Source organism: Cryptotermes secundus, unplaced genomic scaffold, assembly GCF_002891405.2.
Source record: "Cryptotermes secundus unplaced genomic scaffold, Csec_1.0 scaffold3093, whole genome shotgun sequence".
Classification (NCBI taxonomy): Eukaryota; Metazoa; Arthropoda; class Insecta; order Blattodea; family Kalotermitidae; genus Cryptotermes; species Cryptotermes secundus.
The window spans coordinates 9,374-25,850 of record NW_019738015.1 but is presented as its reverse complement, the minus strand read 5'-3'; the positions used below and the strand labels follow the sequence as shown (position 1 = coordinate 25,850).

Here is a 16,477-nt window from a genome sequence, read left to right as displayed (position 1 = left end):
CTGTCCACTTGCCTTTCGTGCTCCCATGCATCTGCATGGTGTAGTGCTTAATTAGTTAAGCACAGGAACAACTTTGCAAATTTTATTGCCATATTCTATGGTCTATTGGTCAGAGTTCCTGGCTACTGATCCTGAGGTCCCGGGTTCGATTATCAGCGCTACCAGATTTTCTGACAAGTAGTGGATCTGGATCGGGTCCACTCAGCCTCGTGTGGATAATTGACGAGCTATTTTAAGGAAATAGCGGCTCCGGTCTTGAAAACAGATTAACGGCAGTGCGAAATGTTCTGACCACGTGACACCCTCTATCAGCAAAAGTTGGCACGAACTTAGCCGACAAGCGGCCGTCGCTCTGGCGGTATATTTCACTTGCGGACTATAGACAACGGAGTTATATTCATTTTAATGATAACTTCTAACTACAAATAATATATAAATATAATCCTAATTTCTAACGGTAAAATTCCCTATATAGCGTCCCGAAACCTTTGAAGCTCGATCTATACATACTTGCATTAAGCTAGTTACACTTGATGGAATTGTTTCCCACTTAGAAACAAATTTATCAAGTTCTTTCTCGTTGGGTAAGTGGGGTGAGATTGAATCCCCGGTATTTTGGCGTCAGATGGACCTAGCCCCATTGAGAAACGGCACAGTCTGTCAGGATGGTGTTGTAAACCCAAAATAATCAATTTTCCGCTGTGTTCGCTCTGGTTGAGAAATGTTTACATCCTCAAGGATATAAATGATAGTGAAATAATAAAGATTCGACACTCTGCTGTAAAAGTAAGCTCGAAATTTAGCATTTGGTGATTTTTTTATTATTTTGCGACGTTCTATCAGGTATTAAGATTTCGTCGAGTCTTCTCAGATCGGGGGACGGGGGGAGGCTTGAATAAGTTAAGGCAAAGGTGCCCCTGTATTAACTAATTAAGCACTGCGCCATGAAGGCGTATGGGGAGTGGGTGTAGAGATCAACATTATCATGACCTCGGAACTAGTTGGAGGTGAGCAGTCAGCTTCACGCCCTGACCGCTTCACCCCCCGAAGAAAAAGCCCCCGGGTACCCACTGTGTACGCTGGGTGGGCCCAGAGCCGGTCTGGACGACGTGAAGAAGAGAAAATACTTGCCCATACCAGGACTCGAACTCCAACCCCTAGGCCGTTCAGTCCGTAGCCAGTCGCTATACCGACTCCATATGAAAGGACTGAGTAAAATAGTGTAGGAACCCTTCATATTGTGATAGTGTGCATTTGAAATATTGTAGTCTTGTAAGTGGGTACCAACGTCTCGAAGGAATATATTGCTTCCATTTAGCCTGTGCCAGGTGAGGGCTCAAGCCGGCGATCCCTCTCGTCTGTTCTACATTCTGGAGCTCGGAAGGTCAGGGTATACAGAGCAGAAACAGATACGTCTGGACTGTACTCTCCCGCTATAAGGAAAGACCTACATACGTCTGAAGTGAACTGGTCATAACAACATGGAGGACTGTGTAAGTGAGCAGTTCAAGAAGTTACAGGGAAAGAACTTTGCTGTTCGCCGAGCACAGTTAATTAGAAAGATCAAGTCAAGGATTATGAGATTGGCAGGGCATGTAGTACGCACGGGAAGAAGCCGAATGTATATAGGATTATGGTGGGAAAGCCAGAAAGAAAGACGCCACTAGGAAGACCTAGCCATGGATGGAACGATAAGATTAAAATAGGTCTTAGGGAGATAGGATTAGATGGTACTGAATGGGTTGATCTGGCTCAGGATATCAGTGGATTATCATAAGCTGACAACGACGTGGGCCATTTTGTGATTTGTATTGATTTGAATGCTAGTCCATCCATAATATATTTGTTCCTCTTGCAGTATTTCCAGCTTTTTTTAATGGTGAGTTTTAACTCTGCAGACAAGGTTTTGCATTATTTTTCATGTCTTTAAAATAAAAAGGAATTCATGATTAATGTTTCTATTAAAATATGAGGTATACAGCACAAGTCTCGAACCATTTTCTTTGCAATGAAACAATTTTTTGTTTCAGTGACTTGTATGAGGTCTGTAAAAGTGCATTACGAGTATGTTTTAATTTCAGTCATTGTAATTGACTAGGGAGTTTAATGTCCATTTGAAAATATGTTCTGTACAATAATGTATACACAGAGTGTTTCACGACTTTAGGGCATAACTGCAGGAGGTGATTTCGTAGGTTTTTGAGATCAAAAAATTTACATAAACATGTGTCCCATTTTGGACGTTTACGGAGTTATGACCGTTTTTTCATTCACGTACACGCCCTCGTGTGAACCGCGTCTGTCAGCTGGCGGGTCGCTATTTTTAGCCAGCTACAGACAGGGTGTTCTCGTTATCTCGGCACTTGAGAGGTAACTAAGGCGTGGTGGGTTGTTATGTCCAGCGCAATTCACAACCGAGCGGCAGCCTGTGTTGCGGCCGGCGCTGACATTTTCGAAAACCAGCTTTAAGCACTAATAAATTCAAATTAAAAGTAATTTCACGAAGTTAACTTTGCATTCGTACTTTAAATGTATCATGTATTATGCTGGTTTATTATTTTGTTTCGTTTATTGTCAGTAATCGTTACCTTCCTTCTCAGTTTAAAGCGGTCATAACTCCGTAACTATCCAAAATCAGACACATATTTATATGAACTTTTTTGATCACAAAGACCTAGGAAATCATCTCCTGCAGTTATGCCCTAAATTCGGGAAACACTCTGTGTATTATGGATCTACTAGCATCCAAATCAATACAAATCACAAAATGGCCCAAGTCATTGTCAGCTTATGATAATCCACTGGTATTATCATGAGTCAGATCAATACATTCTATACCATCTCATCCTATCTCCCTAAGACCTATTTTAATCTTATCCTTCCACCCATGGCTAGGTCTTCCTAGTGGCGTCTTTCTTTCTGGCTTTCCCACCATAATCCTATACTTTCGGCTTCTTCCCGTGCGTACTACATACCCTGCCCATCTCATAATCCTTGACTTGATCTTTCCAATTAATTGTACTTGGAGACCAGCAAAGATATTTCCCTGTAACTTCTTGGGCTGCTCACTTACACAGTCCTCCATGTTTAAACCTCCTAGTCAATTACAGTGACTGAAATTAAAACATACTCGTAATGCACTTTTACAAACCTCATACAAGTCATAAAAACAAAAAATGAATACAACTCCGTTGTCTGTAGTCCGCAAGTGAAATATACAGCCAGAGCGACCGCCGCTTGTCGGCTAACTTAGTGCCACCTTTTGCTGATAGAGTGTGTCACGTGGTCAGAGCAGTTCCCACGGCCGTTAATCTGTTTTCTATTTCCTTGAAATAGCTCGTCAATTATCCACACGAGTCAGAGTGGACCCCGATCCAGATCCACTAATTATCAGAAAATCTTGTAGCGCCGATAATCGAACCCGGGACCTCAGGTTCTGTAGCCAGGAACTCTGACCAAAAGACCACAGAATATGGCAATAAAGTTGTAAAGTTGTCCCTGTGCTTAACTAATTAAGCACTGCACCATGTACGTGAATGGGAGCACGAAAGACAAGTGGACAATGCAGTGGTCTCCCCACAAATTAAGAGTTGTCTTCAGCTGGTCTTTTATACCGTTCCCTGTTGCCCCGTGTTAAAAGCGGTGACATCAATTACGTCACAGTGGGAAGTGCTGTTAGGTACCACGGGGTGGGGGCGCAGTGTTTACAGCCCTGTTACCGTAGCAGCGGCTCCTATGCTGTTACGTTACCGCTGGGAGAGTGTGTTTACCAAGTTTTGCGTAATGATTAAAGGAGTGAGGGTATGTGATGTCCCACGCGAGAACACAGAGTTCACGCCACCCCTGCTTCTTCTTTCGCCAACCACGTCACAATATATTGTATTATGTATTTCCCATCTCTGTGATTCTCAATTATTGTCGGGGTTTCCTTGGCCTGTAATGATCAAACACTAAATAATGAAATAGAATATGAAAGTCTAACTAAAGAGGTTTTGCTTGTAGAATAAATGCTGCAGCATAGAACTTGCAACATACACGCATTTCGTGGCACGTAAGGTTTGAAAAGTATATGCCAAGGAAACCCTCCGTGACAGTAATTTGGAATGGCCCATATATTATCTCAGTTCATTTCAGTTTCTTCTGCATTATCCTACTGAACACTAGGATGGTAAAGGTATTACATGCCTTCAGACTTGAAAGTGATGCTTCAGTTTCAGTCACTGTAATTGACAAGGGGTTGGTTGAACCATCTGTAGAAAATTTAAGTAGCTACTATACTGCAGTACGTATATTACATTCTCATCTTAAGGTGTACATTACTTCAGTTCATGTTCCATTTTTTTCTGCACTATCCTACTGCATCCTAGGATGGTAAAATCCCTGTAACAGACAGTGGAAGCCTATACGGTTGTGAGATGTGGAGGCTCCCACATTTTCTAGACAATCGGCTCATAGATGGCGGTAAGGTTGTCAGCATTGCGCGCCGGCCGCTCTTTACCCCCAGGAATAGTCCTGGTTCTCATTTCTGTTACAGGCTTGGGTAGACCACAGGGCCATAGTGCGGCTGGAAAGATTAGGCAAATTGAAAAAAAGAACACTGAACTCGTTGGGATTCGATCCCACGACCTTCCGGCTTGTAGCATAGTGCCTCAACCAACTACGCTACCGCATACAAGGTGACCTTTAGCTAACTATGCATGGTTACTGCATTATAATACTGTCAGGGTAGTTTGTTGATGTACAGTACACCTCGGCAATTCCTAGGCCGAAGTCGGGGCATTCAGGTCTGAATAATAATTTAGACAACACGTGTTAATGCAGAATGGCTCTGGGAGTGCCAGATAGTTGCAGATAGATTGAAGTGAAACTAGTGAAACTTCAATTAGCATTTTATGTGTATGTTCTTTGCTGCCGGTTCCACACAAAGTCTCTTAACTTTTTACCTATTTTGTACATCTGAAATTTACAGTGTTCCGTATGCTACAAGCCGGAACGTTGGGGGTTCAATTCCCGATGAGATCATTGGATTTATCAGTTGACTTAAAACCTTCCAGCTTCACTGTGGCGGCCTAGCATTGACTCAACCGCTAACAGAAATGAGTACCAGGAGTGTTCCTGGGCGCCATGTGTGAGCCGACAAGAAAATGTGGGAGCCTCAACGTCTCACACCCCTATGGGCCTCCGCAGCCTGTTACAGGATAGCTTTACCTTTTCTTACCTATATCGCGTTTCACATTCAAGTGCTTAACAGCAAATAATGTAGACGTGGGCAAATGTTATAAATTGTTGGCCTGAAATGAAGATAACTAATACTTAAAGCGGTGATAACAACTGTTCGCCTCCAACTGGGTGGTATTTTCCACGTATGCGAAATAACTGCGTGGCCTGAAGTCCGCAATCGAACTGTACAGATAGAGCGACCGCCTCTTGTCGGGGAAGTTAGTGCCAACACTTGCGGTTAAGGGGTGTCACGTGGTCACACCACACCATTTATCAGTAAATCCACATGGTTTTTGTTGGCTTTATAATTTCTTTCTTCAGGCAAGCAACAGTTACACTGAAGGGATAGGGGCGACATAATGTCCTTGCCTGTATTGTTGGAGGTTATGGTTACCTGGGCCTCAATGGGAACCTTGCTCCCTCAGCCCTTTTACATGCTGTGCAACTTGAGCTTTCCTGTGCCTTGTACTTCAACATCCGTAGGTTCCTGTCCCGAACACAGCACAGTGAGTGTATCCACTCGTGGAGCAACACAGCAATTAACTGGGTCCGTAGTGTTTGGTTTAGTGGTACTATTCTCTGAGAGCAACTGCTAGGTATGCTTCCAATGGGCTGAAGCAGTTAGGCTTTACGCTCTTCATCTAAATGCTTTACTTGCACAGGGTAATTTTGTTTGCACAGCCGATAGCTGTTAACAGTTTACGTTCCTTAAATTCGTCTACCCTTAACCTAGCATAAAACTGCTTAGCTATATTCAGTAACAAATAGACACGTTGTGGCCATGTAAATGTAAATTTAAACACAGTATTCCCTATCTTATCAAATCACATAAACAAAATAATTGCCCTTCAAAAATACATCAACTTCACTAATTCTCAAACTAAGTTATGGTAGGCTGCACTCAACTGAATTGGCAATGTCACGTCACTCGAGATGTGAGCTTGATTTATGTCATCTGATTCATGAACGGCGCTATGTATTGACATGTGGCTGGAGAATGCCCTTCTTAGCCTTTATAATGGCTTCAATTAAAATTTCGTAATCCCGTCTACATTCGCCCAAAGCTCTGTGTAGTTGTGCCGAATGCTCATTTACAGCAAGCAGCATGGAGGTAGAATTAAACATTCCCTTTATCTCACCATCGCGTTCAGTAACGTGTCTGGCCATGTTCTCCAGCCCTTTTGATAGTGTCCTCTCGTTTGCATATACGCCCAGTCATGTCGTATTCATAGATCTTAACGTCGATGTTACCACTATTATCTGTTCCTTGGAAAGTTTAAAAAAATTAGCCTGTTCCCTCTCTAAGTCCGAAATTTTGTCTGTGTGATATGATGCATCTTCACTGTCCATAGTAAGGAACAAGAGTTTGCTCATTCCACCAATAGAGTTAAAACGCAATTGAATCGCCTCTTCGTCGATTCTGGTTAACTGTTTTACAAGTAGTTTCATGTTTTCTACTTCCTCAATCTGTCTATCCAAATACCTCATGGTTTTTGATAGACAGAGAAATTGGTCCAGAACACGTGATCGTGCTCATTGCAAAAATTTATCGATAATCTAGCATATTTCTTTACCATTTCCAAATTTTGATTGGCCTCTTCCAAATTTACATACGTGAAACTTTCCATTCCGGTTTGTACAGCTGTGCGGTACCTGCGTCGTAATATAAGCCCGGGGATTCAGTGTACTTTTCTATGGTGACGTCGAGAGAAGCTGTTTGTTTATGCTCCAGAGGGTCCACAGTCCTGCAGGCATGGCCCTGCAATCAGCCAAAGAACAGTTTCAGGCTGTTGCCACGAACATTGAGAGTAATATTTACGCCGTCGACGGCTGTTACTTCGTGAGCTCCTAACCAAGGGGGTGAGAGTTTCAGTGACTTACCTCTCCTAACCCTTTCCTCATGGAGTAAGACTTTTTTATCCAAAACTGAAAACAACGGAATGTTTACAATTTTGTCTTGCTGTTCCTTACTTCGTTCCATCTTAGCTATCAGTTTGCTCTTAGCTAATTCGTAACTGGACTGAGATTGACTGCGATTCCCAATGCGCCAGGTATATTCGGCTTCCTGCTGAACATCAGCTCATGCGGCCTGAAACCTGTGGAGTGACGTGCGATGGGTGACTTCACTGTGGGAACAATATATTGTTAGGCAGCCGTGATAGTAGGCACTCCCGTGGTTCCATTCTCCTCTTTCGAGGTTGCCTCGCGCCGTGAACCATTGTAATTACCGTGCTAACCGTATCAGCTTACTGAGTTGTTATCACAGAAATGCGTGTTCGGGGCTAGCGTTGGAGTTAGGGAGCGTTTAGCCAACCGTTATTTAGCAATGGGTGACTTCACTGTGGGAACGATATTTACCCAGCCGTAATGGTAATTGACGTTTGCGTCGACTTTGCTATTTTTCGGTTTCTCTTGGACGAAATGTGGACAATTGATCCTGCATGAACTACGTTTCCTACTTTAGCTATCATAGACCTACCTTGAGCACAACCAGTCACCGAGCTCCTCAACTCACTCAAGTAACTACAAACTGAACGCTTTGGGTAATTTCAATAAATTATTCTTCAATATAATGTCTCAATAAATTTTCAAATTTAATGTACAAAGAACATTTATTCAAATAAAAAATCCTAATTTAATACTGTTTAACCAGGTTAATCCTGGGAACCAAGTTTCCCGAATCATTTTTTCTGACAAATTTCACACAATTTAACGTAATCCTCTATATCTCGTTTCATACCTGACCAAGATACAAAGAGCTTTATCCTTTCATAGGTCTTGTTCATTCCTAAAAGATCGCCTGTCGGGTTTTCATGCATTTCTCTGAGAATCCTCGCCTTATCTTCCTGGCTAGCTCTTGCTTTGTTACCTTCGTTTTCCGAAACTGGTGTAGTAACATGGATTCTGTTGAGTGAGTCTGCATTTTTGTTATCTGAACTTTTCTTATAAATCACTTCATAATAGCGTTCTTCGAGCTTTAAGCTCCATCTTAAGAGTCTCGAACTCGGGTCCTTCAAACTGAATATTCATGTCACGGAATGGTGATTTGTGAGTATGGTAAAATTCCTGCCATACAGATTTTGTCTAAAGTGTTTGCAGTCCCAAACAATAGCTAACAATTCCTTTTCTACTGCTGGGTAATTCCTTTCTGCACTTTTGCGTTAGCATAGTTGGTTGAGGGGCTATGCTACAAGCTGGAAGGTTGCGGTTTCAAGTCCCGATTAGGTCACTCGATTTTTTTTCAACTGACCTAATCCTTTCGGCCACATTATGGCCCTGAGGTTGACAGCTTCTAACAGAAATGAGTACCAGGAATTAAATAATTTTCCTGGGGAGTAAAGCGCGGCCGGCGCGTAAGGCTAACAGCCTTACCGTCAACTTTGAGCCGATTGTCTAGATAATGTGGGACCCTCAACGTCTCAACCCTATGGGCCTTCACGGCCTGTTACAGGGATAGCTTTACTTTTTTACTGCACTATTCAAAGTTCTACTAGCATAAGCTACGGAACGTCCTGTCTGTGGATCCTAGACTTAGAACTGCTCCAATGTCTTCATTATTCGCATCTGTAGTTAGCAAGAAAGGTCGCGTGAAATCAGAGTCCTGAGGCAACGGCTCAGTTGTTAGGCATTCCTTTAAGGTACTGAAAGCCATATCCGTTTTATCACCCCACACATAAGGCGTGTTCTTTTCCAACAATTGTGTCAGCGGTTTAGCTATTTGCTAAAATTGGGCAAAAACTGTCTGCAGTAGCCTGCCAAACATAAGAAGCTTTTTAGCGTCCATGTGGATGTGGGAAGTAGGAAATTCCTGACAGTTCCTACTTTTTTTCATCAGGTTTAACACCGTCTTTAGTTACGACATGTTATAAAAATGCTACTTCACACTTATAAAGCTTCAGTTCTATGTCATATTTTCTCATCCTAAGCAAAACTTCTCTTAATTAATGAGCATTCAGCCGTAAGGAGCATGTAAGGGCTGGGCCATAAAAACCGATCCCGGCACATCGACTTTCAATGACCTGTGGGAACTGCCCACATTCAAGCAAATATGAAAATGTGTGCTCAGCCGTAAGGAGTACTGGATGGTCATAGGAATTCTAAGTGAGATTTCCAGTTAAGAGGATTTTAACCTCGAGGGGACATCACCTGCAGGAGGCGCCCATACGCACGTTTCTCCCCGAAAAGGGCGAGCTTCTTATTTTGTATTCAGAAAGAATTATGGAGTTTAGACTATTCAATACTGAAAAAGGCGGACACTTTAGAATAAACAAGTAGGGTCGCCCGTGGTGCATGGTACACGCTCAAGTCTCGCAAAATTAAGCGGCGCTGGAATATACAGAATGTTTAAAAAATAACTTTAAATTTTTGAAAGCTTATATAAATTTATACAGAGGACATACACAACGTTTTGAACTGTCACCTTGCTTGATGCACGTGGTACTGTAGTACCCAATATCGCCAACGTGAGCGCTCCCGCAGTTGAAATCAAGATAGCTACTTTCACATGTGCAGAACGTGCTCGTTGTGTGTTTTGGTTCGAAGAAACGAAGTCTGTTACACAAGTTCAAAGGAAATTTCGAAATCAGCATCGCAAGGAACCTCCCAGTAGGACTACAATTTACTCCTGGCACAAGAATTTTGTTCAGACCGGATGTTCTGTGCGCCATGCCGAGCCACCCGTTCGGCCACGTGTTTCTGACGCTACAGTGGAACAGATTAAGGAGAGCTTCGTTCGAAGTCCACGAAAGTCAACGCGACGTGCGTCTCGGGAAACTGATATTCCAAATGTTACTGTGTGGCGAGTGTTACGAAAACGTTTACACTTGAAAGCGTACAAGCTATCCATCGTTCAACACTTTACGGATTCAGATAAGGTGGTTCGTAATGAATTCTCTATGCAAATGTTTCATCGGATACAAGACGATGAGAAGCTTCTGGACTCCGTAATTTTCAGTGGTGAGAGCAGGTTTCATGTCAGTGGTAAGGTCAATACCCACAACTGCAGGATCTGGGGCAGCGGAAATCCACGCGTATCCCTGGAACATGTTCGTGATAGCCCAAAGGTGAAAGTGTTTTGCGCCCTCAGCAAAGAAAGAGTGTACGGCCCCTTTTCTACATGGAGACGACCATTACCGGTATATCTGGACATGCTCCCAGAGTTCCTCACTCCAAAGTTAGACGAAGATGACCAAGTAGGACGCATTCACTTCCAGCAAGACGGCGCACCCCCTCATTACCTTGGAGAAGTGCGGGAGTACCTCAACTCCCGTTTCCCAGGTCGGTGGATTGGTATAGCGGCGCCGAAAGCATGGCCACCTCGTTCCCCGGATCTTACTCCCCTGGATTTTTTTTCTTATGGGGATTCGTTAAAGATCGAGTGTTCGTACCGCCTTTGCCTGCAAATGTCGTTGAGCTCCGAACTCGAATTACTGCCTCAGTTGCAGAAGAGAGACCAGAGATGCTACGTAGCGTGTGGCAAGAGACTGACTACAGGTGGGACGTCTGCCGCATTAGCAATGGAAGTCACAGTGAACCATAACTATCCAAGGTAAAACTCGGTGTTTTGCTACATTATGACAGTTCAAAACGTTGTGTATGTCCTCTGTATAAATTTATATAAGCTTTCAAATTTGTAAAGCACTTTTTGAAACACCCTGTATATTATAGTTAGTCACTAGACGTTTCCTGGCAACAAATCTTAACAATGGAGATTCTTCAACTTCCGTGGTCATGTTGTTGCCTTCTGGTTAACGCTCCACACTTTAATCTGAACTGAACCACTTTGCAAGGCTCGAATACCTTTTCCTTGATAAAAATTGGTACCTCCGGTGAACCTTGGGGACTTCCCACGAAATCACCAGTGGACCATGGGGCTGTGGTAGGATAATTGCTGATGGTATGTTCACCTGCAAAGCAATGTCTACACTTCACACTTTGTACAGTTGCGGTGGATACAGCAACAAGAAAACGTATCGTAACCCTCTGCGGATCTCACACCACAAAGGGGAGGGAAACACAGGCTCACGAACTGGTTCTAGAGGGAATCACTATAGTCTCTTGAAGGTGCGGCACAGCTGCTTTGTCGAATATACCCTTGAGTACGGCTATACACCGACCCACTGCAACATCGTCAGCCACCTTATCCATGATTGCAGTAAGCTCCCCCGCCCCCAACAACGACTGGTGCCCGATACAAGTTCCAAAACAGAAACAGCTGTCCCCTGCTTGCAGTTGTGCTGCCGCCATGACCAAACAGAATAGTGCCGACATCTAGAAATATTCTCCGAATTTAACCTGCTCTTAAACTCTTGGTGAATGTATAATTTTTATTTGTTGGTAACACCTGAGCTGAAAATGGAAAATAATTTCTCACGATTCCACATACTTACAGGCAAAATGACGGAAGAATCTCGATTTGTTGCCTGGTAATAAAAGATAAATCTAATTTTTCCATGCATTGTTTCAGGTAGCCGAGTTTTTTCTCGCAGGCTTCAGCTCTTTGGTGAGGGTTACCTTATGGGTGGCTGGTAAGTAACATATTGTCACGTGTTAGTGAGTAGACACTGGGTTTGAATTGATTACTTGATTTGCTGAACAGTTATGAATCATAACTACAAATGATTATAATATTCTCGTTAATTTACACACACTACAAATAATTACGGCACGCACAATAACTTCACAGTTTGTTAAGTCTTCACTGGTCGTTGCTAGCTAACATCAGAGTCAAGTCACATCGCGACCGACGATCGGTCAGTCCGTCCGTCTTGGTTTCTGATCCCCTCTGGGGTCCATGACCTGGCCTTGGTTACTGACAGACAGTTACGGTTTCTTCGATATGGGTCGGCCTCTCTGACGAGAGGACAGATCTCACATTTGTCGAAGTCATTGTCCGTCTATTGTCAATATATTCTGAATGTTTGCAGGTTTACATGTACAGTACATGATATAATAACGTACATATAGCAGCTGTGAAGTCCTCTAGTCCCGAGCAAAGATCCCATCTTTTTTCAGACATTTATCATACATAATCTGCAGAGTGCTGTAAATATATATGTTCAGTAAATACTGGCTCGTGAATGAGTTATGCCCAGTGCCGTTTTTGTTTTCAATTAGATAGCATTTGAATGCTTGTATTGGGGTTCTACTCAGGTCTATCTTGTAGACTTAGGACGGTGTATCTTTTCAGTCTGTGTGTAGTTTCGCTGTTGTCTAACATGTTCACTGCTAGTGCATTTGTGTGCTTTTCTAATGTTCTTAAGAATTTGGTATTCCACTTTTTCTATTTCACTGAGCACTGTTTTTATTTGGAGATCTTCATGGATCCTGTGTATGTTTACATACCAAGGTGCGTTCCGATGGGTCGGAGGGCCTTGGACTGAAAGCGCTGGAGGATTTCGATGGTTGAGCTGTTTCCTTTTGGTTTTGATGTGCTTTGCCCATCTCGGTCTTCTTTCGAGATGCATGCCCAGATATTTCACTTCTTTCTGGGGTGGTTCAACATGGTCCATTTGCACTGTCGGACAGGTTTGATTGCGTAGTGTGAATGTAATTTGCGTAGATTTGCTTCGATTCATTTTAATTCTCCATTTCTTTGCCTAATCAAGTTTATTCTTTCACTGAGGCTATTGCTGGACCTTCATTTGTGTCTAAGATTGCTGTAACATCTACGAAGGTAGCAGTTGTTGAGTTGTCTGACGTCGGCAGGTCGCTTGCATAGATAAGGTATAGGACAGATCCTGCGACACTTCCTTGCGGTACGTCTGCTTCTGTTTTCCTTAAGTTTGTGGTTTCGTCTTTGAATTTTACTTGAGAGAGTCTATCCGTTAAGGGGCCCATACACGTACGAGTCTGGCTCGGCGAGCTTGACTCGGAGTAATTTCACCATAAACGCATGAGCTGACTCCCAACTTTGCGACACACATACGGACGAGTTTGGCTCATTGGAACTCGAGCCGAGTCGGGCTCGCGAGCCAGACTCGTACGTGTATGGGCCCGTTTAGATGTAATTCCAGTATTCAGTAGTCTTCATAGGGAAGGTTTCTCTGATTCTGAACAAGAGGCCTGGGTGCCATACTTTATCATGCGCTTGTGTGATGTCTGGGAGCGCCGCACAGCAGTACAGTTCCTCTTATTGTCTGTGCAATTCGGAGTACTTGTTCTGTGGTAGTGTTTCTGTCCGGGAGGAGTCGGAGTTCTTCTACTACCTGGCGTAATCGCTTGAGTACTGCTTCTTCGAAGACTTTGCTAATTACTGGGTGTGGGCCCAAAGGTCTATATGAGCTGGCTTCCGCCGCGGTCTTCCAGATTCCGGAACCATGTGAACTGCGTGACTTTCCATTGAACTGGCGAATATCACGTCCTAATAGTCTAGTTACATTTAAAGTGTAACATGTTGTGTGTGATTCATAACCCACCGATATGATACCCCCTTTCATCCGTGAGACTATCAGTAGATGAATGCACACTAATTATACTGTAATTCTAGGCGTCATCACATTGGATCCACAGTTGCTAGTATACAAGGTCCGTATAAAAAGTATCGGGAAAAGTTCCGGGAAAATATATTTATTTAAGATATTGCTACAATGCCTCAAAATTCTTGAAAATACATCCCTTGTGCATCGATACACTTTTGCCAACGGCGTTGCCACGACACGAAGGCTCCCTGGTAGGCGGATTCCGGAAGGTCCTTAAGGGTCCGCGTGCAAGCCTCTTTGACGGCACTCAGGGTCCCATGATGGTGCCCTTTGAGGGAGGATTTCACTTTCGGGAACAGGAAAAAGTCTGTTGGTGCCAAGTCGGGACTGTAGGGGGGTTGGGGTACCGTCGCGATGCCGTTTTTTGTCAGGTAGTCGGTCACCTTCGGGACGAGTTTCGTGCAGAACTTACGCATCGCCAAATCTTCAGTGATAATGGTGTGCACCGTCATCTTATCAATGCCAACACGATCTGCAATAATGCGCACACTTAACCGACGGTCTGAATTGAGTACGTCACGCACACGTTGCACGTTGTCGTCGGTTCTTGACGTCGACTGCCGTCCACCGCGGGGCTCATCCTCCACACTCTGTCGGCCTCTTTTGAAGAGCTTGTGCCACTTAAAAACTGCAGTTTGTGACATGCTTTCATCCTTGAACACTTGGCGAATCATGCCCAACGTCTCCGTACCCGATTTCCCCAGTCCAACACACGCGGCTTGCACGCGGACCCTTAAGGACCTTCTGGAATCCGCCTACCAGGGAGCCTTCGTGTCGTGGCAACGCCGTTGGCAAAAGTGTATCGATGCACAAGGGATGTATTTTGAAGAATTTTGAGGCATTGTAGCAATATCTGAAATAAATCTATTTTCCCGGAACTTTTCCCGATACTTTTTATACGGACCTTGTACATAACTTGATATTAAATATGGGTTAGAGTAGACCGTGTTATAGCACAGGTGGTTAGTAGCTCACCCATCTTCTTTCACTGGGTTACATCCCAGAAAATGCCTCTTAATATATGTGACGGAAAAATTGGCACTGGGCAGGGTTCCTCTGTGTGCTCCAGTTTCTCCTACCAGTTCTCATTTCACCATCTGCCACACACCTGCTCTATATTTCAGAGAATTTCTGCTAGCTTTTGTGAATTAATATCCGATTTTACGTCTATTCAGGAGCCAGTACGTGTAGTTACTTTTGATTGCACTCATATAAACAGGCACTGAAATAACACTGTGGGTTTTACGGGGTTGCCATCCCCTTCTAAATAGAAGAAATTGGCATTGCTGTAACAAGCGAGATTTTTGGAGTATGAATGTGCATCTGTGTAGCATTCTCATGTTGTTTTATTTATTATTTTTCAGTGTTAAAGCAAGCACTTCTTTTCTTCAGGGAGGGTGTAAGAGGAACCGTAAGTTTCAGAAAAGCAATAATTTATGCATAGCTTCTAGCTAGTCTATAAGTAGCTCACTACAAAGCAATAACAATTTTGTCTAAATGATGTATTGAAATGTTTTCTGAGAGAATATTTCAAATTCCTCGAAGGGATTTGAAAATAATAAAATGCCATATATTTAGAAAGGTAACTTCCAGAAACCCAGTCACTTGATCAGTAGATGAGTTCCCAAGAGAATTAATTCTTATATATCTCTTTTACTGGTTTGTGTTCCAGTTTTGGCGAGTTATTGTTTTTGCAGTACTGACCAGCCTATCGTGCTACCTAGAGAATAACATTGTAAGTTGTTTGACACTAATTCTTTACTTATTAAACATCACTGTCTCTAGGCAATGGGCCTAAATATATACAGAGTGTCCCAGGAGGAATGTGCCAGACTTCGGGAGGGTGTTCCTTATGTAAAAGAGTGCCGATATAACCCAAAACACCTATGTCCAAAGTTGAACGGTTACGGAGATAATGGCCAGAGAAGTGCGAAACTTTGACAGGTGTTACACACTTGTTGATTACTAAATACATACGAAAACTGGCAGGAATATGTTCTCTGTAAAGTTAATAATGTACGTAACATCAAACTAACTTGTGAATGACATGAAGCCATTAAATTGAACTATAAGAAAACTCGCACGCCATGTCATAGTTGTCCTTAGGGTTCCAAGCACTATACATGACACATGAATGGCAAGCACTGACGATTAGGCTATAGATTTTGGTTTCCTAATTGATTATTTTGGCAAATTGGTCGAAAGCTTTTGGCTAATGAATTGCTGAAATGTAAATTATGATCTTTTATTAGATTACATAAATTTTCGATTATAGACTCATGGCTAAGATATGAACATTTGGTTCAGTATTTAAGTGTTAGGAGGTAACATTTGGTTTGCTAATGGCTTGTCGAAATATAAAAGCTGGTTACACGATTAATTGTTAGGATTTGAACACTGGTTGCAGAGTATGAAAATTGATACATTGATTGACAGTCAGAACGTAACATTTGATTCACTAACTGAGTCATTGTGAGGGTATAAAAATTTAGTTTATTGTTAAGAAGTAAATTCTGGTTAGAGTGTGAAGTTAGTTCGCTGTTATTACATGATAATTTTGGTTTATTGACTGCAGAGTACAGAAATTTGGGTTACGCCATTGAGGTTCAGTAGACGATAGCCGGTGTCTCGGCCGATATTCGAACCCAGTATCTCCGAATAAATGTCTAGAGCAGTACCTCTAGACCAGTGGTTTCCAGAGCTTTTAACATAACGTTCCGTTTTGGTTCTCACCGAAGCCTCATGCCGCCTCCCCCCCCCCCCCCCCCCCCCCCCCC

At 43.0% G+C, this 16,477-nt stretch overlaps 1 long non-coding RNA gene across 1 annotated transcript in view; it reads left to right on the top strand.

Moving 5' to 3' along the window:
* Positions 1–11,694: 11,694 nt before the first annotated feature.
* Positions 11,695–16,477, top strand: part of LOC117282812 — an 8,988-nt gene continuing 4,205 nt past the window's right edge. The window contains exons 1-3 of the long non-coding RNA XR_004513694.1: positions 11,695–11,747; positions 15,065–15,111; positions 15,373–15,435. This is a non-coding gene — a long non-coding RNA (uncharacterized LOC117282812). The remainder of the gene's footprint in view (positions 11,748–15,064; positions 15,112–15,372; positions 15,436–16,477) is intronic.